This window comes from Microcebus murinus, chromosome 15 (assembly GCF_040939455.1).
Source record: "Microcebus murinus isolate Inina chromosome 15, M.murinus_Inina_mat1.0, whole genome shotgun sequence".
Lineage (NCBI taxonomy): Eukaryota > Metazoa > Chordata > Mammalia > Primates > Cheirogaleidae > Microcebus > Microcebus murinus.
Window position 1 is genome coordinate 19,778,059 of NC_134118.1, and position 16,192 is coordinate 19,794,250.

The window sequence follows — 16,192 nt, forward strand, 5'->3', positions numbered from 1 at the left end:
ATGGACAGCAGAAATCTAAATTTTATCAGTGTATTGAATGCTGTGAATTACACTCTTCTGGTACAGTGGTTGATAGTTAAACAAAACCAATAATAGTATGACCAAAAAGACAACCGAAATATTTTATATTATTATTAAAGAGCATGTTCAGCATTATCAGAATCATCTTTATTTCCCCAATATGTTATGACAGGTTGTATGTGTAATGGTTAAGAGCATGGATGTCGGAGCCAGACTGTCTGGGCTCCACCACTTAACTGGCTGTGTGATGTTTGTGATATTTGTCAAATCACTTTACATCTCCATTGCCTCAGTTTCATCTCTAAAATAGGGAATAGTAGTACCTACCTCATAGGGTGGTTTTCAGGATTAACTTAAGTAATATATGTAAAGTGCTTATAACAGTCTCTGGCTCTGCCTTATATGTACTGTGTAAGTCTTAGCTATCATTGTTCATCTTTGTGATTGTCTAGTTTTACAAATGATTATTTTAAACAACAATAAAGAAAGCTTTATTATGAGATACAAAGGTATGTATTAGGATTTAAGTTTTTTAAGGTAAAAACTTCCAGTGGAAGTTTGTTTTCTGTAACTCTTAAGAAATGAACAATTGAAGCTAAACACTTTTTCATTATCAAGGGCTTTTGTAAAGTAGTGTTTTAAACAGGAAAAAACGTTGTTCCTAGAGTTGGGTAGAAGACTAAGTAATGTGTTTTTGCCTTTTTTTTTTTTTTAAGCATTCTGTGTTCTTTTAACATTTGATAAGTTCCTAAATGGAGACATAAAGATAAGTGACTTTTCAATGAGGTAGCTATAAAGTTTTACTTGTCTTATATCTAGAGCTGAAGTTTTCATTGAGTTACCTCTTACTTTCTTAAAACTGTTGATACACTTTGACGTTATTGTTTTAAATAGACTTTTTTTTTATTGGGAACATTTCCTTGAACATTCACTTTGAGTATCAAAAGAAGTTTTTGTTTGTGGTTGGAAAAAATGTCTTTAACCTGCCAACAGAATTTAAAATTGCATAAGAAAATGGGTGTTGATGCTGAGAAATGGTGTGTAGGCAGCAGATCTCTTGTTCTGTCTGAAAACAGTGATGAAATACAAACAACAAATGTGGAATTGCTGTTGCTCTATTTTAGTGTGGGAAAGACAACTTCAGAATGGTGAGGACAATTTTTGCTGTTTTAGTAAACTTTTATTTAGGCATGGGATTGGCAGTTGTTACAGGGATAACACAAAGCTAATTTCTACAAAAAATACTCTGACGCCTGTTTCATTATATTTGTGTTGAAATTTAACAGGCTTTTATAACTTGGGTTTCACTGGTGATCTTCAGGTGATCAGTGAACTTTTGAAATTATGGAATTTTATTTTTCTCTTAAATCTTTTATGATGCATTGATATCATTAACCAGTCTTTTACTCTTTTGTTTTTTTATTGTGGTAAAATATACATTACATAAAATTGACCATTTTAACCATTTTTAAGTATACAGTTAAATGGCATTAAGTACATTCAAATTGTTGCACAACCATCACCACCATCCACCTCCAGAACTTTTCCATTTTCTCGATCTGAAACTCTGCGCTCATTAAACAAGAACTCGCCATTCCCTCTTCCCCTCAGCCCCTGGCAACCACCATTCTGCTCTCTGTCTCTATGAGCTTGACTGCTCTAGGTACTTCATAAAAGGAGAATCATACATTATCTGTCATTTTGTGACTGGCTTTTTTTCACTTAGTATAATGTTTTCAAGATTCTTCCATGTCATAACACTATGGTCCCCAACCTTTTTGGCACCTAGGATCTCAAACTCCTGGGCTCAAGTGGTCCTTTTTCCTCGGCCTCCCAAGTAGCTGGGAGTATAGGCATGTGCCACCATGCCCAGCTAATGTTTTCTATTTTAGTAGAGATAAGGTCTTGCTTTTGCTCAGGCTGGTCTTGAACTATTGGCTTCCAGCGATTTTCCTGCTTTGACTTCTCAAAGTGCCAGGATTATAGGCCTGAGCCACTGTGCCCAGCTAGATTTCATTTTTTAAGGCTAAATAATATACCATTGTACGTATTAATATATGCCACATTTTGTTTATGTATACATCTGTCAGTTGACATTTGGATTGCTTCCATATTTTGGCTATTGTGAATAATGATCGCTAAGGTCCTTACTATACAAATACTTATGTCCCTAGTTTTGATTCTTCTGTGTATTTCACCAGAAGTAGAAATGCTGAATCATATGGTAGTTATATGTTTGATTTTTTTTAAGGGACTGCCATACTGTTTTCTACAGCAGCTGCACACCATTTTATATTCCCACTGTCTGCAGAATTTTGTGTATATTTTTCTTAAGAATTGATCATCAGATTTCATTAAAGCCTAAAAATGATCTCTTCTGGTATTTAGTCCTTAACAGATTCGTTTCAATTCCTACATAGTTAATACAATGAATAATACAGATATTAGTTATATTAGGCCCATTTACTTATTTCATTATTTCACCAGAATTTTCCTGGGTAGATGCAATGCAAAGCATTCAACTTTAGTCATATAGGTTAATATCAAGATAGGTAACTCTAGGACTAGGTAGAATCTTATGTGCAGGAATCTTGAAAAACAATATTATTTATCAAGCTCTTCAAAATACTGAAATGACAAAACAAAAAGTAGCATCAGATATTTTATCTGAGGTTCTTCTATACTGAGATTATGGAAGTGGACTGACATTAATAATTTTGATTTCTAGGACAGTGGCATTTTTAGACAATAGTCTCCATCTTCCTCATTTGCTGGCAAATGAATAAATTCCTTTTTTCTTCTTCTCAAACCATGTGTCCTCGTTCTTCTGATATGGCCTTGAAGACAAGTGCTGAGCTTTCGGTAACAGATTTGGTGTCCCTGGGTGGGCTTATTGGTGGCACTGTGGAGGAATGGCACCTGGCAGCTACTGGAAGAGGCAGGGAGCAGCTACAGGTCAAGCCATTGACAGGAGCTTCACCTTTTTGGGTAAGAAAGATAGGGATTCCCCCAGCAGCTGCCAGGGCCTGTTTAGCTTCAGGGAAGTCCCATCTCTTTCTCCCTGAATGGATGCAGCTCTGACCAACATGAACTGAATTGAGGAGAAGGAAACAGACTTGGTAAGTGTCGCAGCAGCCACAGCTATTTGCAGGTAAAGTTACCCCGGTTGCTGAGACCCTGTTTCCACCCATCTGGGGGGTTTTCATACCTCCCTGTTGGATTTGTTTTGAGGTGCCAGTTTGGGATGGGAAGTCAAGAGGTTGAGTGGAACTAGGGAACCTGGCTTGGACTGAGCTCATTTGCTGTTCCCAGAGAACTCGAGGGGATTGGGAGATGTTGGTTCTTTCCTCTGAGAGAATTTGGTTCTCGATTTATCCCCTTTGGACTAGGAGAATTTGTTTTTCATTTTGTGGTTCCCCTTTGGTCAGCCATGGGAACACAGCCATTTTGTTTTGGGGATTCCCTGTTGTGTGTGTGTGTGTGTGTGTGTGTGTGTGTGTGTGTGTGTTTGTAAAGTTGTGTGGCATCGTAGGAAAGTTCCATGTAAAAGTCACTTGGGAAAAATTTTGGCTGAATGGTCAACTTATAGCTATGAACCTGTATGTAAAGAGAATTGTGTTATTCCCAATATATGTGCTGGAGTGTGAGGACAAGTGGCTGTTAAATGAAAATTATATGAAAATGAAAAAAAATAATTTTGATTTCTCAGAATCACGGAAGAGATAAAGGTCTAGAAACACTAGCCTTTTTTGGTACTTTGATCAACTATTTTCAAGGTGAATATGTTAATCTATGTAAATAGATTTTACAGGGGGGGTTGTTTACATTAAAATGGATTATTATCTGTCAGTTACATTATTATAGCTATACCTTTTTTGAACCTAAACTTTAGAATGATGACTATCAAAAAAAATTAATAGCAGAGGTATGACCCTCTTCTTACATTTTTCGAACAGATAAAAGTAACCCAGTTATAAACAAAAGTATAACAGTATCTTTCATCCTATATTTTTATAGCACTTTATAAAGATTATATGAAGTTGAGAACAATAATCTGAGATATTATTCAAGATTCCATTCATTTTACTCTATTTCCTAAGGTAAAAGAATTTATATGATATGTTTCATAAAAAGTTTTAAATAAATTTTAGAATCATATAATTTTGGACCACATTTTAAAATCTATTAGAAACTAACAGAAAAAGATTACTGTTGTTGGTGGGACTAGGGCATATCTCATTGTTGTCTTTGACCAGAAAAAAGAGTTGAGACGCATTGGTGTGGAAGTGTTAAACTGCATTTCAGAAAGCCTGGGTTTTGTGTCTACGGGTTAATTAGCTGTGAATCACTTGTTCTCCATTTCTTATTTGTAAATAAGAAGGTTGAACTATAAATAAGTGTGTTTTGAGGTTCTAACTCTCATTTTTTCTTATGATGTTTGAGTCTTAGCAAAGCCCATAATACAGAAACCTAACAAATTCCCTGTGCGATCTATTTTATAGAGTCTCTATATTTTGTCTACCCTATAGTACTTTTCTAGTTTGAAGTCAGCAACTATCTATTCCTTTTGTAAATTTCATATGACTCAATACAAGGTATTTCTTAAAGTTGGCACCTAGAGAGATTGCAGATGCAAAGAGGAGGATATAAAATTATTGGGGTCAACACCATTTAGTTGGTTCTTTGAAGCTCTTCATGGGTTCTAGACTTATCTATTTCAACTGCAGGTTATAGATAACCTAATGATAATGAGATGTAATGACTTGTATAACTCTAAGTTAAGAAGTACACCTTAATCCAGTGGCTTGGCCACATTTTTCTGTGATTTCCTTGGCTATACCGCCTCTGACTTTTAATCTGAGAATCAAATGGTCCAGAGTACAAACTTATCATGATATCTAAAAAGAAAGAACTCTATTTTATGAGTAAAGCAATGTTTTCCCCAGAATCTTCAGCACATTTCATTGATAGAAATTTTATCTCATGCACATTTCTGGACTAATTCCCATTTTAATGAGAATGCTATGTGGCAATTAGGTCTGAGTTTCTGAACTAACAATTTATTGGAAAAGGAAAAGAGATTTCCCTTTGATTAATAATGCTCTACTCTAGAACTGATGCTAGGGTTAGCTTCCCTTGCACTTTATGGACTGCATGAGAGAAGAATAGATTCCTGAACAAAATCAGTATTTTTTTAAGGAAAGAGAGTGGAGATAAGCCCTGAATAGGAATCTAGCAATATGCAGTATAGTTCACCCCTTTTTCCTCCCAAACATCCATACACATCCTTCCTCCCATACAAATTCCTAACTAAAACTTGCCCTTAAACAAAACATTCTTACTACCTCCCGGAACAGAAACACTCAAAGTCTCATCCAATTCTAAGAATAAGATCTCTGGGTGATACCTGATCCTATCTCTCAGGTCTGATGTAGCTCTTCATCACCTGGCAACCTACAGCTAAATAACTCATGTATGTCTATTCATACTGTTGGAGCAAGAACAACATGATTGCAATAAAAATTCCCATTTTAAAAGGGTGATAGAAAACAACATGCATTGGTCATTCTTTCATAATCTAGGAATGCTAAGTACTCTTTGTACTTGGCAGGAAGCTAATTTCTTAATTTCTTAGCATATTTGATAACAACTGATTTTTTTTTTTCTCTGAGAGTGTCTCCTTTTTCCTTGTCTTCCTTGCCACATCTGAGCTGGCCTTTGGGAAGGACCATTCATTTGGGGACAGCAACTTCTAGCAGTCCTGTTATCATTAATGTGAGGTTGGGTGGGAGAGAGCTCAGGTTGCCTTGGAACAACGGTTCTTAGCGTGGTCCCAGGACCAGCAGCATTGGTGTCAGCTGGATGGCAAATTTGGGGGTGTCACATCAGGCCTTCTGAATCAGAATATGGGATCCAGCAATCTGTGCTTTGACAAAGAGTCCCAGAAAATCTGATGTACTCTCCTGTTTTAAGAACCATTGACATAGACATTCAGCAGGTTTTTGTGGTTTCTTTGGCAAATCAGTTCCCTTAAAAATTAACTAGTGTATTTGCTAATGGTCAGTTCTGTTTGCAACTGACCATAGCCAGAGACCTTGCCTGGTCTTCCTTTCTGAGCCTGAGAATTTCTCTGTTACAGTAAGAAACTTCCACCCATACCCCAGGACCTCAACTGAAAGGCCACTACCCTATCTTGGCCTCTGCTTGTCCCTTGCCTTTAGGCTATACCTCAGCTGCATTTTCACAATGAACTGCTTTGTCTGTGTTGGGCAAGTACATGCTTCGCTGTGCTTGGTAAGGACAGCTGTGGGGAGGAGGGGTTAGATGTCCTCTGGGCTCCAGTCTCATCTCTTGTGGAATCTCTGACTTCCCAGCCTCTGCTTTCACAAACCTAAGCTTGATTTCTGCAATTTGGCTTTCTGTTTGTTTGGTTGGTTTTTGTTTTAACCCTACTGAAGTCCACATTACCAGGCTTTTCACATTTTGGTGTTAGGCAAAGAGGGCTTTTCATATCAATGGTGCGTTTTCTCCTTTCTCTGGTTTCAGCCTAAGCTTATCTTTCTCTAGACTAGGAAAAATAGGCAATGCATTTTATCACTCTTAATTTTTCTACCATTTAAGGTTCTTTTAGTTGAAGCAGCCATAATAAATACTTGGAGTAATCATGAAATTTAAGGCATTAGTTTATTGTTTATGAGTTCTGGTGTTACGCTTACCCCATCAGAGTTAGAAACTAGTGTTATGAATAAGGACAGGAAGCAAATTAGAAAAAGCAAGTCCCTTCTCTCTTGTCCAGCTTTTCTGTCTCCCCCTGTCACCCTCTACTGTCATGGCCTCACAGGGAGCAGCTGGCAAAGCATAGAGTTGATGGAATCGTACTCAGCAATAAAAAGGAATAAACTATTGATGGCACTCTACAGTATGCATAGAGAAGCCAGATAAAAAGCGTACATACTCTATGATTTCATTTACATAAAATTCTTGAAAATGAGTTTATCATGACTACTAATTTATAGTGAAAGAAAGTAGTTGTCTATATACTGGGCTTGAGGGTACCAGAGGGACTGCAGGGACAAATGGCAAGGAGGCACAAGGAAACCTTTGGGGGTGATGGATATGTACATTATGATTGTGGTGATGGTTTCACAGATATAGTCACATATCAACACTAACCAAATTGTATGGTTTGTTTTTTGTTTTTTTTTTGAGGCAGAATCTTGTTCTGTTGCCAGGGCTAGAGTGCTGTGACATGAACACAACAACCTCCAACTCCTGGGCTCAAGGGATCTTCCCGTCTCAGCCTCCCAAGTAGCTGGGACTACAGGCACTTGCCGCCATGCCTGGCTGTTTTTTTTTTTTTTATTTGTTTAGTCACCTGGCTCATATTTTCTATTCATATTAATAGTAGAAACAGGATCTTGCCATTGTTCAGGCTGATCTCGAACTCCTGAGCTCAAGCAAACCCTCCCCGCCCCACCTTGGCCTCCCAGAGTGCTAGGATTATAGGCATGAGCCACCTTGCCTGGCTTGCATACTTTAAATATGTGCAATTTATTGTATGTCACATTTACCTCCATAAAAATGTTCAGATTATTAATTCAGATTATTAATTATTCACTAAAATAATGCATATTAGGCAATAAACAAGGTTGCTCTCATCCTCCAAATTAAAAGAACCTCTTGAGTCATTTCTTATAAGTTAGAAAGGGTGGGTGCAAACACTAAACCTAGCCCTTAATTAATCTGTGTCTTATGACCTGCTTTCAATGTCAGTTTTCTTATCTGAAAAATGGAGCTTCTAAGGCTTATCTTGTATGACAAGCCTTGCTTTGTGTACTTTGAATTAATAACTACTTTGTTCTCCCTTTTCTTTTCCTGATTGTTGAAAAGATACCCAGGCATTTCCACTCTTTCAGGCCTCTTTTTTACTCCCTCTTACGTAGACAGAGAAAGTGTATCTCCTACCGATAGGCCACACTTACGGTTTTTGATAGCAAATTGGTAGAGCAACTGTGTCTCATTCTTGAGATGCCCTCAAGAATTAGCAGTGGGAAAAGAAAAGGCTGGAAGTAAATCAGACTAATGATTGTATTACAAGGGCTGGTTGGTTGATTTGCTGAGTTTCAGTCATCATATTACCAAAAATATGTTTGAATATTGTAAAAATATTTCCTTTAGAAAAAAGCACAACCACTAAGGTGGACATATATAGAAACTTAGCTTAAACTGCAGTTCTATGACAAGTTCAATGGTGTGACAGTTGAGAACAAATAGAGGTCAGGAAGCTGGGGCTTTCTTATGGTTCACGTTTGCCTCTGTCATAGGATGTCCTCCTCAGTGTTATGCTCCATGGACATGACTGCCTCTTGGGAAGGAAGACCTCAATTGGCATATTGCTCACTCAGCTCTAAAATATTATTCTTTACCATTCCTATTTAAGTTCCTAAATTAACATATTTCCTCCATCTGAGATGCATTTTCCATCTTAATATTGCTGAAAACAGCATGGTTCTTTATAAAGGATTGAATTCTATATTTAATGGGTATAGTTTTATCACTCCCTTGACCTGTCCCAATAAAGAAAAGATCTCTTATTGAATTGATAGGGATTCCTGCTATTAGTCAAGGAAATAAAGTGTATCAGAGCCGATACACTAAAGTGCTTCTGAGGTCTCTGTTGGAAAAGCTTTCTTCTCGTGGACATTTGGTGCTTGACTTGATAGCCAGTGCATTGTATGTTAAGGGCCTGCTAGTTCCCTCATTTCCTCTCCAGTAAATGATATTTTGTCTTGGTCGTGCTTTAGGTAGTAATCTCCAAAAGATAGAGATGGGCAGTTGAATTTTACTGAAATTATTATAATGTTAATTAGAATTATAGTTCTCAAATTTGGAGAATTTGTTGAAGTTAAAGTGGTGGAAAATTGCATAAATGCTTAGGCATTACTTTTTCATTTCAATTTGAAACACCTCATTTCTCTTCCTTATGTAATTACTCACACCATTATTTGGCCCACACAATTTAAGTTATTTTCCCACACAGGTTAGACGTTCGTCTGATTTTAGCTTTCTAGTTTCAATACCCTTGAAATGTAAGATTTTTTTTTTTTCCTTTTCCCAGGATGTTTTGACCAGTGTTAGAACAATACCTTTTATCCCAGGCGCCAAAATATGGTACCTGTTATATGTTATAGAATTAGCTTCAACCAGTGTTTCCTGTGAGATTTCACCTTAGCAGAAACAATAGCTTTCCTCACTGAATCTTTTTTACTTTTAAACTATACTTTGCGCGGTCCATTATTCAGATTTTTTGGTTGGTGTATTTAGCATGTGGCTTAGTCAGATCTTCAGATTAACCCTATGGTTAACCTTTGTTAGAGATCACATCCCATATGTTGACCTTTAGAATATTTGAAGGTATAACATTAAGTTATGTTTAGTTTAATAGCAGATGAATGTTAACTGTCAATTCACAGGAATAATACTACAATAATACTGTCATCACAAATTTGGCTTCAACTCAGTGTATGATAATAGTACTACTTTTTATAAATATGTATGCTTTGTTTACATTCTTGCAAATTCTGATTAAGTAAGTCTGATAAGGGGGCCAGATGTCTTACCAGAAACCAAAAAGCAAATAAACTTCAAGACAGAACACTTAGGGATGGAAATAGGAAGAAATTGTGTGTGTACTTGTATGTATATGATTTATGTATGTGTATGCAACTGCTTGGTTATATAATTTTTAAAAAGTTTTCCATTACTCCCTTTTTAATTTTATAGTATATTAGAAATATATATTACATGAGAATTTTATTTTTAAAGGATAAATTATATGTGTATATATGGTTAACACAGTATATAAATAAAATCTCATACCATGGTAGGAGATATGCAGTTGTAGCCATAGTTTCGATTTCTTTTTCAGCTTTGACATTCACAAGTTAATTCAAATCTGCAGTGCAAAGTCACTTTCTATGGGGTCTCCAGCTGAAATGGTCATCCAGATGTCTTTGCTTCACCAGCAAATATTATTTGGCAGCTGCAGCTATCTGCAGTTCTATGTTTGAAAGGTATAGATAATATTTTAGTCTTAATTTTTTTTACTGCTGTCATTGTTTCATAAAACTAAAAATAAATATATAGATGAACAGAAGAACATTTTTGAAAAGTATGTGCTTTATGGTTGACAAAATTTGCTCGTCTTTCACCATGCTATTTTAGTAAACACATTCAGAAAATAGTTGCTGCTATTATGGGTGTGGGACTTTGTCTCCTAGGGAGTAAACCACTAGCTACATGTTGCAAATAGAACATGTTGAAAACCCAACTGCAATGATCACTGCTACTTATTAATTCTGTTTGTTCTACATATTGTACATCAATTAAGATATTAGCTGATTGAGGCTAATATTCAGTTAAAGAAAGCCCTTTTCTTGTTATTTTTTTCTCATACCTCTTCAAGTCTAAAGATTATCATCAGAATGTACATAAAGCTTAGGGAGATGTTAAAGAATCATCCACAGCGACAGTTTCTGTAGACCTTGATGGCTTTTGCTGGTCTGTGGTAAAATGAGAAAAATATAGTTTTTCATGAAGCTACATATGAGCTTTCATTGTGATATTTCTCCTGTTTTGGTGTTAAAAATCATCAGTTTTTTTGTAAAATAGTAGTGACAGCACAAGGCAGTTTTACTTTTTAAAAAAATGTCTTCACTTGGCAAAATCAAATGTCGGGACCCTATTTGGTGTCCAGTTTTATGTGTGTGCATTTTAAATGTGTTGCTCTGTAACATCCCGAGATCTGGAAACTACTGATGGAAATTGGAAAGATAGTTAATATTGGAAATGGATTTTTTTTTTTTTTTAAGAGACAAGGTCTCACTCTCTTGCCCAAGCTGGAGTGCAGTGATGTCATTATAACTCATCACTACCTCAAACTCCCAACTCACGTGATGCTCCTGCCTCAGCCACCTGAGTAGCTGGGACTAAAGGTGTATGACACCATGACTGGCTGATTTTTAAAAAATTATTATGATTATTTTTCGTAGAGATGGAGTCTCACTGTGTTCCCCAGGCTAATGGATGGTCTTTGATATATACCCAAGCCCTTTGATTTCTCTTATTGGGTAGTCTTTTGGGGCATGGTGTACAGATTGTATTGTATAAATCCTGTTTGGGGTCCCTGGTCCTGTAATTCTAGTCTCTAAGCTTTAGATGCCTGTTCTCACCTTCCTGACCTCTAAGAGTGTTGATTTTTTTGCCTGGCAAGGTCCCTATTATTGCCCCGTGCCTTCTCTATTCCTCCCTTCCCTTTCCCTGCTTCATTGTGTCTCACTGGATACCTTCCTGCTTAGCATTCCTCCTAGCTGTGTAGCCAACTGTTGGCTTGACAACTGGTTTGGTCCACTGTGAAATCACCAATAGCTTTCAGTGTTTATTGGTATTAATATTTTAATAGTGCACAAGGCACTGTGTTAAATACTATAGCAGATAGTAAAATGAGTGAGATACGTACCTGTTTCTTAAGGAAACTACAATTTAGTAAGAGTTTTAAGGTAAGCACAATCAATCATGTATTCCTACACAGAGTAAGTCATTGTGTCTTAAGAGAAGCACTGAGTACAATAAGTGATAAAAGAATTTCAGATGAGAGTAGATGGGTCTTTGACTTGGCTATCTGTGTAACTTTGAGCCTGTTTATTAATCTTTTTGAACCTCAGTTTCCTCTGTGAAAGTTAGGGATAATAATACTTAAATCAAGATTGAGTGTTGAGGGTAAGAAACAATATGAAATGCATAACTTAGTATTATACATTTTAGGTAAGTATTCAGCAACCATCTTTTACTATCATTAGCCATTCCTCTACCCAAAGTGATTTTAAAGATTGTGACTGTTTTTACAGGGATTGATGAATGATAGTGATAAGGATAATTCAAGTAGAGGAAATGATAAACAAAGGTAAAGGATTAAAATATGCTGGAATAACTTTTTGAAGCAAGGGATTTAGTTAGTGGGGATAGAATAAGAGAAAATATAGCTGCAATTGTTTTTTAATTTAGTACAAATATTTTAATGCAGAAGGAAAAGAACTCCAGAAAGGGCACAATTAAAGACAGAAATGGTAATTATTAAGATAATACTTTAGAGCTGGGAGAAAAGGTTGAGTTAGTCAGTCACCCAAGTGGAGGGATTCATTTTAGGAAAGAGGAGTTTGGGCCATAGGAAGTTAAAGAAATTAGAGTTTTGTAAGTATATTCTGCTAGTTTTTCAAGTATGTCATTTTTCCTTTTCTTGTTAAGGATTTTGATCTTAACATACAAGCATTACATTATCATTCGAAGATCTAATCAGATTATACTGGTAAAAGTGTCTCCCGTATTTGTTTGAAAGACCAAAAAGTTTGTAGTTTTCCTGGAAAAATGTTTAAAACCAAGATTGGCAATAGGCTATATTTACCAATCCAGCCGGGCACAGCCTACATTGTGTGGACTTTTTGTTTCTTCGTTTTTTATTTTTTCTTTAGCTGGTGGTGCTTCCGTATGGAAGAATGTTCCTAGACCACAGTAGGTTTTTCCAAGGTTTAGCCCTTATTAAAGGCTTACTACTTTTGTAACATTTGAAGCTTTGAGAACAATTATACTCTATCAGTTTATTAAGAATAAGGATTAAAATATGTGTGTGGAATACAATATGCTGGTTTGAAGCACTAATGCTTTAGTCCAAATAGTTTTTGCACATGGAATTTATTTTTGACCTGAAGCAGAGAGAAACAGAAGACTGAGTCAGATAGGCCTTTTTTCCCTCTCAAATAAAAAGATATAAGTATGGTTGACTTTTTAAGAGTATAACTCTGATTTTTAAATTATTCCAGAAGTTGTGATATGTCAAGATACTCTTTTTATATAAAAAAGATTGATGTTAAAACTTTTAGTTTTCATTTGCTTTATGTAATGTATTAAACTGACATGTTCTTATATGTTCAAACCTTTGAAATATTTTAATTTGTGAAAATTGATCGTTATTTCATTTGTTTAGTTTATATAACATTCTGCCACATATGCATTTTAGGACTTCAGAGTTATATTGCTAAATTAAATAATATCTCTATGCTTTTGGGATTTTTAGTTATTTCTTGACCTGTGGCCATATAGCAACCTGTGCAAAGATTAGTAGGTGTAGTGTGCTAGCTTTATCCTTTCATCTCATCAGTCTCTAGGCCTATTCAGGATTTTATATCTTCCTTGTAGTTCGGCAGCCATCACATTTTGGTTTTGGCTTTCAGCAGTCAACTTTCAAAGATCTTTTGTTTTCTGACGGTTGAAGAAACTGGCTCAGTGTTCCTATTCTTAGACAATTATTTAATTGTTTACAGATAACTGAAACTATCTAGTAAGGGTTTCTATTATGAATTTCTTTATTTTGTGGGAAGCTTGTCATGTGGAAATGACTGGTTGACATAATTCCTGATGATTGAAAAAAATTGTTTTTAAACCAAAAAGCATCATAAAGCTCATTCTTTCTTTTCTGATTTCGCACTGCATGCTTTTTTTTTCCTGTGTATTATAACAAATATCTCTCCTTTTTAAAAGTAAGACATGGCAGATTTAATGCTTGAGTTGGTACTGTTATAGCATGCTTAAAGAAAGGTGCTCTTTAGAAATTTTTTGCTTTTTCAATATAATATCAAGTATTATTTTGATAACTTGGGTAAGGATGAACCTATCTTATACAATGAAGAGTTTGGAACTTCAAAAATGTATCCTCAGCCTTAATTAACCCCAGCGGAACAGTTTAGTGAAAAATATATTGAATTCTTCATGTAATATTTATACTTATTGGCTTATTTTGAGTGAAATAAATGTTTCAGAATATCACCTTGATTAATTTAAACTTTTTAGTTCGTTTTCATTAGTGATTTTCCATGAGGGATACATTTCTACCTTTATTAAGTAAGACAGTAGGAAAATATGATTTGGTTTCCACAGTTGGCTTTTAAGCCAAGCTATCATCAACACATCTTTTCCATAAAGTTGGTTACACCTGGAACATGATGAAGTATAATTATTTCCTTACAGAATTGTTTAAAAACAGTCACAATCAACTACTAATGTCCAACACTTACCGATCACTTACTGGATGCAGACACTATTTTAAGTGTTTTATATCACTCTATGTTATAAATGTTCAAAATATGTTTCCCTTCCCTCCTCCTCCCTGTTTTCCTTCCCCTGCAGTGTCCCTTAAGACAGTAACTTTTAAGAAGTAGTCCAAGTCAGAAATACTAGTACAGGTTGAGTATCCTTTATCCAAAAGGCTTGGGACCAGAAGTGTTTTGGATTTCAGATTTTTTCAGATTTTGGAATAGTTGCATACATACAATGGGACATCTTGGGAATGGAACCCAAGTCTTACCACAAAACTTACTTATATTTCATATACAATCTTATACATATAGATTTCATACAATATTTTAAAATAATTTTGTGCATGATGCAAAGTTCGACCTGCATTTTGACTTTAACTCATCACATGAGATCAGGTGCAAAATTTTCCATCTGTGGTACCAGGTCGACGCTCAAAAAATTTCAGATTTTTTTTTTTTATAATAGAACATTTCAGATTTCGGATCTCCAGATTATAGATGCTCAATCAGTAGCTTCCATTAAGGTTGTCCATTTAATTTACAGAGCAGTCTTTGGGTAATAGGATGAATAGGAGAAAGAGATCATGAGACCTGAAGTGTATTAGAAGGTAGACGTGGCAGGTTGCTTGGAAGGTTGCTGATTTAACATGGGTGAATGCCAGTCATAGCGGGAATCACAGGTGAATGACAGGGCCTGCTGCATTGAGTGGACCATGAGACACTGGAGGAAACAAGCAGAGAGAACATTGGGCTTCCAGAGAACCCAGCAAACAGCTTTGAGAACCTGCGCTGTGGAATTTAAAACAATAAGGCAAGTCAAATGAGGTCACAGAACCAGCAGGAGGATGAAAAACCGAACTTGAAAACAACAAAGATGAAAGTGACAGATTTGGCCTAGTGGTGGATGGACAAAAAGTCTGGCCTTAGATTTCCAAAGATTTGGCCTAGTGGTGGATGGACAAAAAGTCTGGCCTTAGATTTCCAAAGCATAAAGGAGAGAAACATATATTTTAAATAAATAGCTTCACACACAAAAGGATAAGTGCTGGCCATATCTTTATATATATATGCTATATTACTTCATTTTTAAAAATTAGAGATGGGGTCTTGCTCTGTCTCCCGGGCTGGAGTGCAGTGGTGTGATCATAGCTCACTGTAGTCTTGAACACCTGGGCTCAAGCAATCCTCCTGCCTCAGCCTTCTTAGTAGCTGGAACTACAGGTGTGTGCCACCATGCCTGGCTAATTTTTTATTGTTAAATGTTTTTGTAGAGATGGTATCTCTCTGTTGCCCAGGCTGGTCTGGAACTTCTGTCCTGAAGCGATCCTCCTGCTTCAGCCTCCACAATAGCTTAAATATGCTATATTACTTTGTATCTTATGTCAGATGATTTGACTGTCTTATTTGCATTTGTATGTAGCTATGTTTGACATACACACATATTCTCCAGCCGGGGGCATGGGGTGCAAAGTTTGGTATGGGAACAGTTTGGAATTTGAAATCTGACAAGCCTGGATTTGAATCTCAGCTTTTATGTGGCCTTGAGCAAGCTATTTATCTGCCTTTTTTTTTTTACGTAGATTCTGTTTGCAAGGTGGAGATAGGAACACCGAAGTCTGGAAGGGTTAAATGAGATAATATATGTAAAATATCAGTAACAGTGTCTGGTACTCACTGAGGGCTAAACAACAGTGAGTTACCCTCCCAAGGAGAGGACAACAGAATGGCTTACTCCTTTCTATGGAAAGGATAGAAACTATGAATAGAAGAAACACAACTGGGGGGCTAGAACCTCTATTCATAAGAGAGAGACCATAATTTGTGTTTATTAAAAAATGTAAATTGCTTAGGAGGAAAGAAATGTTAGCAGTTTAAGATTATGTGGTCAGTTAAATAGTGAAACACATTTCAAAATGTATGTTACTTAAGGGTTCCATTCAAGAATTATCAGAAATTATGTTCTATATATTTGCTAAGTATAGTGATTCATCTGTATTTTAAAGATATATATTACTAGACTTACA

At 36.0% G+C, this 16,192-nt stretch overlaps 1 protein-coding gene across 5 annotated transcripts in view; it reads left to right on the plus strand.

Moving 5' to 3' along the window:
• The window catches only part of CDKAL1 (CDKAL1 threonylcarbamoyladenosine tRNA methylthiotransferase), a 594,702-nt gene that overhangs the window by 240,035 nt on the left and 338,475 nt on the right, over positions 1-16,192 (plus strand). The gene's annotated exons all lie outside the window — the stretch shown is intronic.